Raw genomic sequence first — 12724 nt, 5'->3', positions numbered from 1 at the left:
TCACTTTCCTCCCTCTAGATGCTTACAATCTATCAAGCAGAGAATAAAAGAGAATGAATCTGTACCGTGGCACAGCAGAAGTTGCATCGTCTGCATGCCAGACAGAAAGACTTTCTTCTACCTTGCTTGGCAAGGGACATTTCCCTGGGTTTGGGCAACGCATCTGAATAAATCCTCTTCTCCCAATTAAGTTATCTGATGGGGCAAGAGCCCGCTCCAGCCTCCCTGCTTGGATTTAACCTCAACGGGTTAACTTCATAAAACGCAGCTCTTTATTCCAGCCTGCGATTTCCCATCATACTTTAGGACCAGCGAACCGTCCCTTCATTGATGGCACCTTTTGGCTTCACAATAGAAGCCAATTTGTTAGAATTCTTCACAGGTCAGGGGCTGCGTGAAGATGTGGAGGGCGCAGCAGTGGCCGCTGGAAAATGAAGTTGTATTCGCTTGGCAAATTATACGTCTGCTGCACTTTATGGGCCTTGATTTCCTTTCCCTTCTCTCTCTCCCTCTCTCTCCCTCTCCCTTTCTACCCCCCTCCCTTCAGCCCCTCCCTTGTCCTCACTTTCTTTTTTTTAAATCGGAGAAGCGTGTATGTGAGCTATCGTCACATATCCAGTTAATGTAGGTTAATAGATTGATTCCAGTGACACGGATCATAATGAACAGTAAATTGTTTTATCTCTTAAGTCTTATTTGGTCAGCCAGGAAAACATATGAGGTAATATGGCTTGGACTAAATGGACCGTATAATAGATCTCCCTCTAAAGAATAAGGACAGGGGTGACAGCGCCTCTTATGATTAATGAAAATAATAATGGTCCTGAAATTGAAATTTTTCTAATTTTTTTCCTTCTTCTCTCTTGGCTGCCACCAAAAACTTCAGCCAGGAGATGATTTGTGCACAATAACCACCTCTGACTTCTTCCTCAACTCCTAATACAAGTTTAGGGAGTGCTGGGGAGGGAGAGTTGAAGAGGGATGGATGGTTGCGTACATTTCTAAGAGCTCAGCTTGGCAGTAGAGTAGCATATCAATACAAATGTTTTGCTTTTAACCCCAGGCATATGCTTTCAGGTGCTCATGACTTGCACAAATATGGGATTTCCAAAAGTGTCCAAGGGAGCTGACACTGGAAGATGCAAGTCCTTAAGGTTGCTTTAGAAATTCCAGAGTAATGTCTTAAACTTTCAGACACATCTGCTCATTCATTTATGTAGAAGCCCCTTCCTCCTTTGCTTGTGTGCAACATTCAAAATGATTTGTCATTATTAATGAGTATTTACATTTGTTTGGTGTCAGGGCTGCTTGCTATAATAAATGTACAAGAAGGTTAGTTCCCTGGGTCGAGAATCAGGTTTGAGCAGAATCAGGCCTTCTACAGACTGATTAAGACAGGATTTTTTCATAGGGGTTTGACCAAAGTGCTTCCATTTGGCTCAAAACAGCATTTGAATATGACTTATGAGCATTCATCTTGAAGAGCAGCCAATGACCAGACAGGTGACATAAGATGTCTGTCAGTTATAATCAGATATTCTTTATCTAAGGACTATTAATCAGAATGGGGAGAACACATCCGAACAGGAGCAGTAAGGTTTGTGCCCCCTTATCAACCTTTATAACATGGCATGGCCAGAAGAGTCATCCGTTAACATTGGAGAGAGTGAGTGAGTGTGTGTGTGTGTGTGTGTGTGTGTGTGTGTGTGTGTGTGTGTGTGTCTGTGTGTGTGTGTGTGTGTGTCTTGCTGTTGGGTGGGGTAGACTACAACTCCCTTAACTCTTCCAGCAGAGCCACAGATGAACAGTAATACTGCACTGAATATAAATTTAACCCTCAGTCCTTTCTCCAGCAAATTCACATAAAGTAAAACAAAAATGAGGATCTTCAGAACTGTCCCACGGAGCATCTTCCTGTATGAGTGCAGCAATATGAATCAGCGTACGTACGGACAATTACAGCCGGATCTGGATTTTGCACCTCCTCCCTGCTGTTTACGGTGCTTGTATTTTTTCCTTTTTCCTTTTTTTTTTAAACTTAATTCCATTTAAGACTATAACAAACAACAGTAAGTGCCTTGTCCCTTTTATTCCTCTTTTATCTATGTGCTTTACAGCTTCTTTGTTGTATCTGCTTTCATTCTTATAGGATCAATAAAAGATTTGTAACATTGCAAAGTTTTGGAAACCAGAAATTGCACTTAAGGAGTGGGATAATAGGGATTGTTTCCTGATGCTTCTGCAGAAAAGAAACAGTTGCATCCTTTTTTTTTTTTCTTCTTCTTCCTCTTCCGATATCTAATCTCAATATCTGCAGTCATGCTTTTGAGTTTTACACTGGCTGTCAGCAGGCAATCAGTTCAGACGTTCAGCTCCTTTGGATTAACATCAAGCTCCACAGTTTGGGTATATTAGCAGCAGGGTCAATCACGGCAGCAGGAAGCAGTCTGTGCAATAAAAAAAAGGAAGAATAAAAGGAACCCTCTGAACTTCAAGGGTCTGGAAAACCCAAACTGAGACTAAACTTCATAAATATCCCTAATCTCTGGTTTAGAAGCCAGGATTGTTTATGATTCATGGCATTTGATGACATTTAACAGCATGCAACCCATTACAGCCCTTAAGTCATTACACAACACGGCAGAAAATGTCATCAGGTGCCACAACAAGAAGGCAGGTTATTGGAGGGGCAGGGTTCAGTTCAGATTAGTTCAGACTTCTGACGGATGCTAGCCTAGTTCCAGACTGAATCCAAATTCTGCTTGTCAGGCTTATCTCTCTAACAGATCATCCTAGCTTCTCTTTATGTTGTACAACCTACTCCCCCACCACCAAAAATTCAAATTCCCAGCTTCTGGTGGAGCACTGGCAAAATAAGGCTTGTTCCTATTCATGGGTTGTGTGTATATATATATTTATATATATGTATACATATATATATATTTTTAAGAAGGGCAAGGCTCAGACTAGACCCTTTCTGGATAGGCGGAGAGCATTTGAGAATATCTGTTAGTGATCTGGTACCTCGAGGCACTTCTGCTGGGCTCCACTGGCAAAACAGGTCTGAGTAGGTCACAACATCCGAGATGAAATCAAAGTGCCAAGCATTGATAAAGGAACCCGGAGGGGAAGGGAGGGTCATGAGAGGCAGCAATGTGTGTAAATAACATGCTTCATTGCCACATTTTGGGGCAGTACAATTAACCTTAATAAAGTTACCAGCATCTAGAAACAAATGGGGCATTCAAAATCTGTATGAAATATTGAGCTTGAGATCTCGTAGTGAGTGGAGTGTGGCATGCCAGGTCCTAATCCTCTTCACCAGAGCAGAATTTCCTCCAGGACAAGGAAAGTTTGCACAAATTTCTAGGAATAAATTTCAGTAGATAGTGAAGGGGAGAGTTTTTATGGTGCTGTGTTGATTTGCAGAGCCACCTTCAGAAAGATCACCTACATTTCTCAGATTCGAACTTGAATGACAGGAAGTGATGAGTTACAAGAGCAAAGTTCACATCTTCCAGGAATCTAAGACATTTCCATAAATACATTTAGTTTCTTAGACTATCTAAACTCTACCAGCTTTTCAAATCAGGATACAAATTTCAGAAAAACACGGTGGGGCAGGAGGATTGGTCATGGTTGGAGAAGTGTACCAAACCTCATTCCACATCTTTCTTGCTTCCAGTAGCGCCAGAAAAAAGGCATGGGGAGCTCACTTTCTGAATGTTGCTGATGTTTCCATTTCTGATGCTAAAAAACAGCAAAGCATCTAAAGAAGGGCATCAGAGTGAGTAAGGGTAGGCAGATGGTGACTGAAGGAGACAATGAATCTCTGCAGTCTGAGAAAACTTTGGCTTTGTTTTCAATGTCGTTTTCTGTTTCCATTTGATTTATCTGAATGAATTTAGACTCCTTATAACTAATTACAGCCTAGCTATCTTTTGGAAGCCTTTAAGCAGCCTAAAGTTACATACACTAGGACACAAGGGCTACAGTATTAGAGGCAACATTTTAATCTGTTGACATTGTGTCTTGTCTGGTCAAAAATGCAACAGTCATATACGATGAGCTTATTTATCTTGGGGAAGTCTTGGGAGGTAGGTATTTGATTCAATGTATATATCATAGATAATAACAATAATATACATGTATCATGTGCATGTGATTATCCTTTCCACTTATGAGTGAGAAGAGGTGGATATAGACACACATTTACACATAACACAGGGTTGCATTATTTTGTCTCCTATTAAGAAAAAAGATATTAAAAAATCCAGTGACCGATTTTGCTTCTTGAACCAAGTCAAATATTTTCTTGTCAGTATGCTCATAACTTCAGACTGCAGAGGTCGTGGCCTTGACTTTCTCCTTCAGATGGTTTGCGAGTGGAATGTCCTTGAGATTAAGGTTCTCTTTGTTTTCCTTGGGAGGGGCTTTGCTTACACTGGCAAGCAGCTGAGACTTGCCAAGGTCCTCCAGACTCTGTTTATTAGATTTTTATCTTCTTATCAGAGTCTTCCTCCTTAAATCATGTCAGCATTTTACCACTCTTCAGGGATTCCTGGTGTTTTATTGTCTCTGAACTGCTTGGGGGGTGGGGGTGAAGGAAGATATCCTAGCAAAAATAACATTTATATAATGGCAGAGATGGGAAAGATACAACTGTCTCCTTAAGATTCTCGTCCTGACCAAAGTTACCGATAACTGGCCAGATTCTGAGGATTTAATTAAATCCATGTTTAAACAAACTCCCATTGATTTTGTTGGGAGCTTTGTGCCTGGTGAAGGACTTTATAATTTGGTCTGGCATTCCTGCCCAGCTCTGACCTGAGAAAAAGCCAGCACAGTTGGTTACTGTAATTATTTTGTTTTTCCTGGCAGAGTGAAGTTTCTTTTTGTTATTATTTTCTCAATAAATTGTGCATTGTGACTTAATGTAATAATACTAATAAATATTCAATCTACTGCATTCAACTTCTACTAAAATCAGCTAAACCTATCTAAAAGGTGAAACACATAAGTCCATGTATCATTGGAGTTTAATGTGTGTGCACATATATATATACACATATATATGCACACACTCTAAAACAACAGTATCTTTATTTTATCTTTAATTAAAAGATCTCAAAGCCCTTATAAATCTTCATGCATAGATCCTCCCAAATCTGCTGTGAAGTAAACTAAGTACTAAAAAATTCCTTTTCCCAAAGTCTCAGAGCCTGTATCATAAACAAAGAGAACGTGGGTCACCTCTAGCTTGAGGGCTTTAAATGGTGCAGAGGAATGTAAATGATTCATGATAAAGACATAAGCAAATCACAGTTTTGTACCACATGTGCCTACAAATTAACAATGGCTGAATCTCAGAAGGTTTGAAAGCACACTAATCTACAGTCTCAAGTTGAAGGTTCACTTTCCGTTCTAAGATGTTGGTGAGGAAGTTAACCCTTTTGAGAAGATGACCTAAAATAAGAAACTGAAGACAGAAAAATTCAGGCTTTGGTTCAAAATACATCAACGGGCTTCCAGATGGTGCAAATCAGCCTATCATCATTACAGGCACCAGCCAGTTGACATCAGTTAAAGATCTGCCCAGTCTGGTAGTATAGCAATAGGCATATTAGATATGCGTAGACAGACAGACCAAATTTGTACTAGTCTTTGAAATATATTCATCTTGGGGTTGCTGTCACACTTTGTCAGGAGAATGAATCAGGGGGACTGTTCATACTTTTCTACTTTAGGTAACTATTCTTTTGATAATGAATCTTTAATGATAATTGCTCTTCTAAAGAGAGCATTTTCCACCCTTGTTAAAGCAATACTTTCTTGTGGAAATGTGCTTAACATTAAAGCTTCAGGACTGGTGTACTTTTCCAATTGATAAGATCTCAGTGAAGGACAGAGACTTGAAAATTTGGCATAAGTACCTAATACACAGAAGATAAAAATTAATAGTGAAGAAAGATGTATGAGATGTTATTTCTGATGCTCTGTATAACATGTTACAGTAATTTCTTTAGTCCTAATGCTAAACCTTACCTCAGCTAACCTTCATGAAATGAGTGAGAAAATATCCTTTTAACCATATTTTATATGGGCAATGTAAAGTTTCAAAATAATTCAGGGATGAATATAAACCAGAGCATGCTATGGCATGGTAGCAAATCTTAGTGACTGGATAAAGACAAAGTCTTTACAAACTCAACCTACGTATGGCAAGTTTACATATGCTTGCCTCAATTTTTCAAACAGAATCCAACAATTCTTCATCGTGAGGTTTAGGAAAAGACTGTGTGCCAGCAAAACTCAGGGGAACTATGGTTAAAACAAACCCAAAGCAACTCAGTCACTGTGAGAAAGCCAAGACAAACAAGCCCATGTGTTTGGGCAGGTCTCGTGTAGTGAACAACCCTGCCATCACAAACTCATGCTTTCTGCCTGGTTGTCTAGAGTGGTAACAAATGCCTGTAAGCACTAAACGAAGGAGGAACTCTCATTTTTAAGGAAATAAATGTCAGTTGCAAACTGGCGAGCACCGGTGGGGTAAGGTTTGTCATTCTCCGAACAGAAGCAATGAGTGGAAAGTTCTCAACCGTGCCAGTCCATGAGACCACTACTGCTTCTAACTACCTGATTACAATGGCTCTAACTTAATGCTGCCACTAAAAATAGCTGTGCTACAAAAGCTAACTGTGTGTGCATGCCAGGTCCAATCCCCAGCCATAGATTTGTTCCAGAATCAGCAGGATTGGGAAAGGGAAAAGGGGTTACGACCATGTGTGTGGGCAGATCCCAGTGCTGTTTGAGCATGACAGACTGCATCACGATTCAGAAACGCGATGCTACTAAACTAATCCGGCAACTGGAACATTAGCATTGTTTTGGCTTTCATTTGCTCTAAAGAGCTTAAATCGTAGAAGGGAATTAGAGCCCATTGAGTTGTCTCCCCTGCCTTGCTTCAGAGAAAGGTGCCCTCTGTATATAATTTGAGGAAGTGTAAAGATTTTACCAGAAAGTAGTTTCCTGACAGCTAGACCCATGTGCAGGAACTGTGGCAGCATGTGCCTGAGATGTGACTCTTCCAGTGAAAGTCTATTTACAGGATGGAGCATGTGATTTTAATTGCAAGTATGTTCCTTCTTCCTTTTAAAATCCTCATGCTTTCACATATACCATTAAAAGATTGTCATATGAGCTTTCTGTGCACTCTTTGGCATGTCTTCCAGAATGAGAGGAGAAAAAAAAAATCCCTGTTAGTGCCAACAAAATCACACACCGAAAATGAGAAACAGATATGACAGCAGATTCAGCATGAAGCAGAGTGGGAGAAGGAGTCAGATAAGAGGAGATCCACACTCTCAGGCTCTCCACATTCAACTCCTTCTCTTGCAGGCTTGTTTTTATTCCCCCTCTTTTTTTCTGGGATCCTGTTTCCTTCATACCATGACCCAACACCTCTGAATGCCAGGCAGTCATTTCCATTAGCTGAGAAAGCTCGAGGAAGGACTGAGGAAAGGATGAGAGATTCAGAAAGGGGCACGGTGGCTTCAGCACACACATTTGAGAGGGAAGTGTCTTCCTGGGGACTGTGGGCAGATGAGCATTGCCACTGAAAGTGCAGAGGGAATAACAGTGCAGGCTTCAAGACATTAGGCTTAATAACACTCAATAATTCAGGCTTCCAGATTTATGTGCACCATATAAGCAGACTTAAAATGATTTTACTATTAAAAAAATTGACTGTATTTTTAATGATCTCACTGTATATTTCAGTGGGAAACATTCACAAGCTCCTCGTTTCTGCTTCAGGCTGGCGGTATTTCACTAGTGCTCTCTTTATAAAGAGACTCTCAAGCTGGAACAAACTATAAAAAAGAGGCAAACAAAGAGTTGCATAACTACAATTTGTTTTTTTCCCAGTAATTTATGGCAGCGCTGCTGGTTTTGCACTTCTTTTGCCTTTAGATGTAGTTTATTACTTAGCCAGAATTGTTCCTGTCTTTGATGAACCTTCTAACAAAGTTCTAGTTTGTTCTGGTAGGACAAATTTATAAAGAGGAATCTCAAGGAAGAAAATGTATAATGAACTTCATATTTGCAGCATAACTGATAATCGCCTCTTCAAAAACCCTGGCATCATAATTTCTCCATATTAATGTCTATCCTATATTGTACATGGTCCCTATCATCACAATATGAGTGGATCTCAAAAACATCAGAAATGAATCCAAGGCAAAATGTCCTGCTATGGAATCAGATTGGAACTCCCCAAAAATTGGAGAAAAGTTTGGCTTTGGTAGTTGAGCTCAGACACAAGGTTACAATTTCTATGCAGAACCACCTAAAAATGCTCAGAAATGTTCAGGGGTGAGAAAAGGTAATCTCACAGGTTGTTCTACTGAACTCAAAAAAAAAAAAAAAAAAAAGCCCATTAGAAAAAGCTCTAGCATGATCTGAATCTATATGATATGCAAAAATAATATTTGAGAGTCGAGTCTATTCCATAATGAGTATCATCCTGCACTCTGCCCAATTTGTGAAGTATCTTTCCCATATTATAAGCCAATTTAAATTTTGAGGTCTACTTGGAAAGTCAGGGACAAATGAAGCTACCTAGAGTTGGCGCAGTCTGGCCTTGACAAAAGGAGGAACAAACTTTCCCAACTGGCAGGCTAGATTTGGAAGAATTCTGACTTCTCATTTTTCTTTCTTCTTCTGTGCTCCAAGGTGAGGTAGGAAGGGTCTAGAAGTTTCCAGCCTAAAAAAGCTTCTCCATAAGCACTTCTTTAAAAAGAAAATCTTCAAAATTAGCAATAATCCACCACTAATTTATGTAATTGTTTGCTTCTATTTTCACTACCGAGAATGCTACACATCATGGCAAATGGCTTAGTGAGAGACCCTAGGTCTCCCAGGTAAATGGGGAGAGCAGGAAAACCCGCTACAGAATCACAGTATTGTACTCTGGAAAAGTCAGGTGCCATGTGCATTCTCTGATGTGTACCAATAAAGCAATGGGTGTTTTGTTCACTGTTGGTTAAGAAAGCAGAGACTTTCGCTGGATTTGAAGTGGAGCTTCATACTCTCCCCGTAATGCATCTCCACTTTAAATGGCTCTTCTTTTGAAAACCACATGTGAGCAGAAAGTTCAAAAAGTGACAATCTCTGAGTGGAGGTAAATTGTTAGTCTGTTTGCTTAAACCTACTTGCTGGGATTAGCTCTGTCCTACTTTGTGCGTTCTGGATTGAAGGTTAGGCAAGGGTCAAGTAGGCGATTTCAACACATCTGATACAGGCTTACCCCTCCAGGAACAGGAAGGCTTTTCAGCCAATCCAGTCTAATGCTTGCACCTCAAACTCCGCTTTGTTTTGTTTGTATGTGTAAGGAGGTTGGAGGGCAGGAGGGCACAATTTTAAACCCCAATTCACAATTCCATAACATTCATCATTATCTGTCCATGTGAGGCTATTATTGCCTTGCTTACAAAGCCCACTGTTCAAATACACCCAGTTCCCCAGAAAAGGCCGTGTTCAACTGGGCTGTTCCATTGTTGAAACCTTTCCGACTTTTTCAACCATGTGCACACTCGTGGCCCCAGGAAAGAGCAATACTGTTACCTTAGGCTGGGATTATCTCAGCTGCCTCCAAAGTTGAGAGTATAAAACCCACAGATACATGGTAGGAAATATCTGTGCAATATCTTAACTAAGTAACTCTCCCCTCAATTTTTTAAAGACCAAATTTCACTCTCTTATTTGAGTGAAACTTTAATTTGTTACTGGTGAGAAAATATTGACATTGAGCTCCAAGATCCATGCTCTAGCTGGAAGCCGTAAAGGGTGGCTGGGCAGACAGGTAGGCAGAGAAAGACTAACCTTTCCTCCCTCATTCATCTGAGACTCAGATATGAATCCCAGTATAAAGAAACTATACAAAAGGAGGAGGTCATTAAAAAAATTAATTATTATGTCTTTAAATTTGATTAGATCATTTCTTCAGCCTAAAAATAGCAATGGGTCAAAGTGTGCCTTTTAAAAGATAAAACTTAACTTTTATTCAAGGGAGAGAGATAAAATATGCAGTGCTGAAGTTTATCTTCTTAGGAAAGCTCTTCCTTAGATATGCTCAGAAAAATACCGTGAAAAAACTTACTATCCCCACAGTCTGCATAGGAAAAAGTTGCCCTGAGTTCGTTCAGGTTCACAACAGACAACGTGGAGGCTAAGGCTGTGCCTTGAACCCTCCCTCAATTCCAAGGCCCCCCCACCCCAACTTTTATAGAATTCTTTGCTACACGTCCTTGGTGAAGAAATGGGACACTCCTCAGCCTCACCTGTCTCCTGGCTTCATTTATATACTGAGTCTCTTTGACCAGGTTTAAATTCTGGGTTGGTTGGGGAAAAATTCAACCTTAAATTCATTGCCCTTAGATTTAAAGGCATAGGTAGTTTTGCCCAGTTTCTTTTCTCTTATCTGAAAGGAAAAAAAAAAATGAAAGAAAGAAAAAGAAAGGAAAAATGGCTTCATAGACCAGAGAGCTCAGAAGTGCAGATGCCTCCTCTTTGGAGGTCAAGCTAACCTGCAAAGTCTGGTCCTCAGAATAAGGTGACAGCCCCTCACATTTATGTATGCATGCTGGTGAGGGTGAAAGTTGAGCACTGGCCTTCCTAATTCAGCAACACAGGCAAGAAGAACTCTTCAGCACACTGAAATTACACAGAATATAAAGGAACTCCCCCTTCACCATTATTTATTTGGGTGAACTCTCTCTGTATCACAAAAAAAGGCTACAGCGTGCTTATTTTGCAAAGAAATTATTTTGTCCAGTTCCAAAGCAAGCACATTAGAAGAATTCCATATAGCCTTCATAATAAATCCACCCAAGGCCCAGCACCCACTTGCTGTTGAGTATGGGCTTTTCTATTTATTTAACCACAAAAAAAAAAGAAAAAATTGCACACATAATGAGACAATGTCCTTCTCCTACGAGAGAAGAGTTCAATAGTTTAATTTTTGTTAACCAAAATCCCTTGTACTAAGGTAAATTACATTGCATTTTCTATTACTAGCTCTGTTAATTGTCAAGCAATAAGAGTTTATGCACTCATCCAAAGCAGCAGAGAATTTCCCATAATGTTACAAAATAAAACCTGACAAAGCACAATAATCTTTAGTTTATTGATGCGCTACTAGGCTGTGAAAAGCATCAGATCTGTAATGTGCTTTGGTTAGGAAATTGGGGCCTAGAAAGATATATTAGGAATGGCAGAGGAATGCCACGTTCCAAGAACATATATGCATATACATGTATGTGCATAAACTGAGAGTTTTTTAAGGAAAATGATGATGAAAGACTTTAGCATTTACAGTAAAGGTCCTCAGACTGAAAGGACAGCAAATGAAACAAGGAAAAAGTGCGAATAGAACTAGTTAGCTAATAGTGTTTCCAGTAAATAGTGTTTCAAGACAACATGAACACCAAGCAAAAGCCAGACTTAGTACCTTGAATAGGAGGTGTTTGACTCTGTCCAGGTTGCCCTTTAGCATCTGTAGTTAGGAGATGTATATGTAAGGTTCAGGAAGAGCATCGTCTATTCATCTGTACATGTTGGGGCTCAAAATATGCTTGGCTTTGACTAGACAGCCCCACTTCACTGAAAGACAGAAAAACTCCTGGGAATGCTCCAATGATGATTTGAAAGTTACGGTAGGAATTGGTGGTGATTTGGGAAGGTCAGATTTGAAAGAAACGCCAAAAAAAACACCCCATGGAATTTGTGTTCCTTCTGTACTGTGCTGTTTGCTTATGGGCATCAGGAAGACTACAAGACAAGGGTTAAAACAAAGCCATACCAAGTCTTTTGCATTAGGTAGGGGCTCACTTGGCCCATAGTTGGAGCTGCTACAAACTAGAAGCCAAGTACGTGTGGCTGGCCACATATTCAGGCTTGGCTCTGTGGTTTTCAGCTACATGACTTCGTCATCTTGCGTCATACAGAGTCAGCTCACATCTGCCCACAAAAGACCCTGCAGACATACCGTTAGGGGAGGTTCTGCCCTTCTTTCATGCCCTTTTGGGTTGCCTCTTGGGTGTGAGGTTGCAAAGTATGGTCTGCTCCTGACACTCAAAGGCTGGGTCCATCATACTGACATGTGGTTTTCCTAAACTTGACAGAGTGCATTTATGCCAAAGACAATGAATCACCATTTTTTTTTTCATAGGAGAGGGCTAAAGGGTACTTGTTTTCTATAACCAGTGTGATTTGGTGAACAGCTGAGTGTGTATAAGGAAGAGGTTCTTAGTAATACAGAAGTGGCTAAAATAGCGACTCTCACTGTGCACTTTCCAGTGGGAACTGGTGTGGCTCTTACCCTTTAACACAGAATGATGGAGGATGCTCATGTACGTTTCTGCTTCTCAGTGCATTTATTTTAATTAGAAGGTCTTTTAAACAAATAGGGAGAGGGAAGAGCTGGAGGAAGGGGGGCAGGGGGAGATTGCTCTTTATTGTCCTGATTTTGCATTTAGAAAGTAGAAGAGAAACAGAGAGATTCTCTACCTTGCAATAAAAGATGGCAAGGTGATAAATTAGTGCTCTCAACTGAAATTGATTACTTTGTGTTACCATCCAGTTCGTATGGCAGCAACACAGATGCTCTGAAACACAGTAATGACACATTGGAGAAAACCTATCAGGTTGGCCTTGTGGAACGTTT

General features: G+C 40.2%; 1 long non-coding RNA gene across 3 annotated transcripts in view; it reads right to left on the bottom strand.

The window, feature by feature from the left end:
• Positions 1-12724, bottom strand: part of LOC112987222 (uncharacterized) — a 199681-nt gene that overhangs the window by 37653 nt on the left and 149304 nt on the right. The window contains exon 4 of one of the 3 annotated variants that reach the window (XR_003260225.2): positions 1320-2447. The exons of the other annotated variants lie outside the window; for them this stretch is intronic. This is a non-coding gene — a long non-coding RNA (uncharacterized LOC112987222). Of the gene's footprint in view, positions 1-1319; positions 2448-12724 lie in introns of those variants that run through there. 3 annotated transcript variants of the gene reach the window in all.

The sequence above is a fragment of the Dromaius novaehollandiae genome, chromosome 10, assembly GCF_036370855.1.
Source record: "Dromaius novaehollandiae isolate bDroNov1 chromosome 10, bDroNov1.hap1, whole genome shotgun sequence".
In the NCBI taxonomy this organism is placed as follows: domain Eukaryota; kingdom Metazoa; phylum Chordata; class Aves; order Casuariiformes; family Dromaiidae; genus Dromaius; species Dromaius novaehollandiae.
Note: the sequence above shows the minus strand (reverse complement) of the source record. Positions and strands in the feature narration are given on the sequence as shown.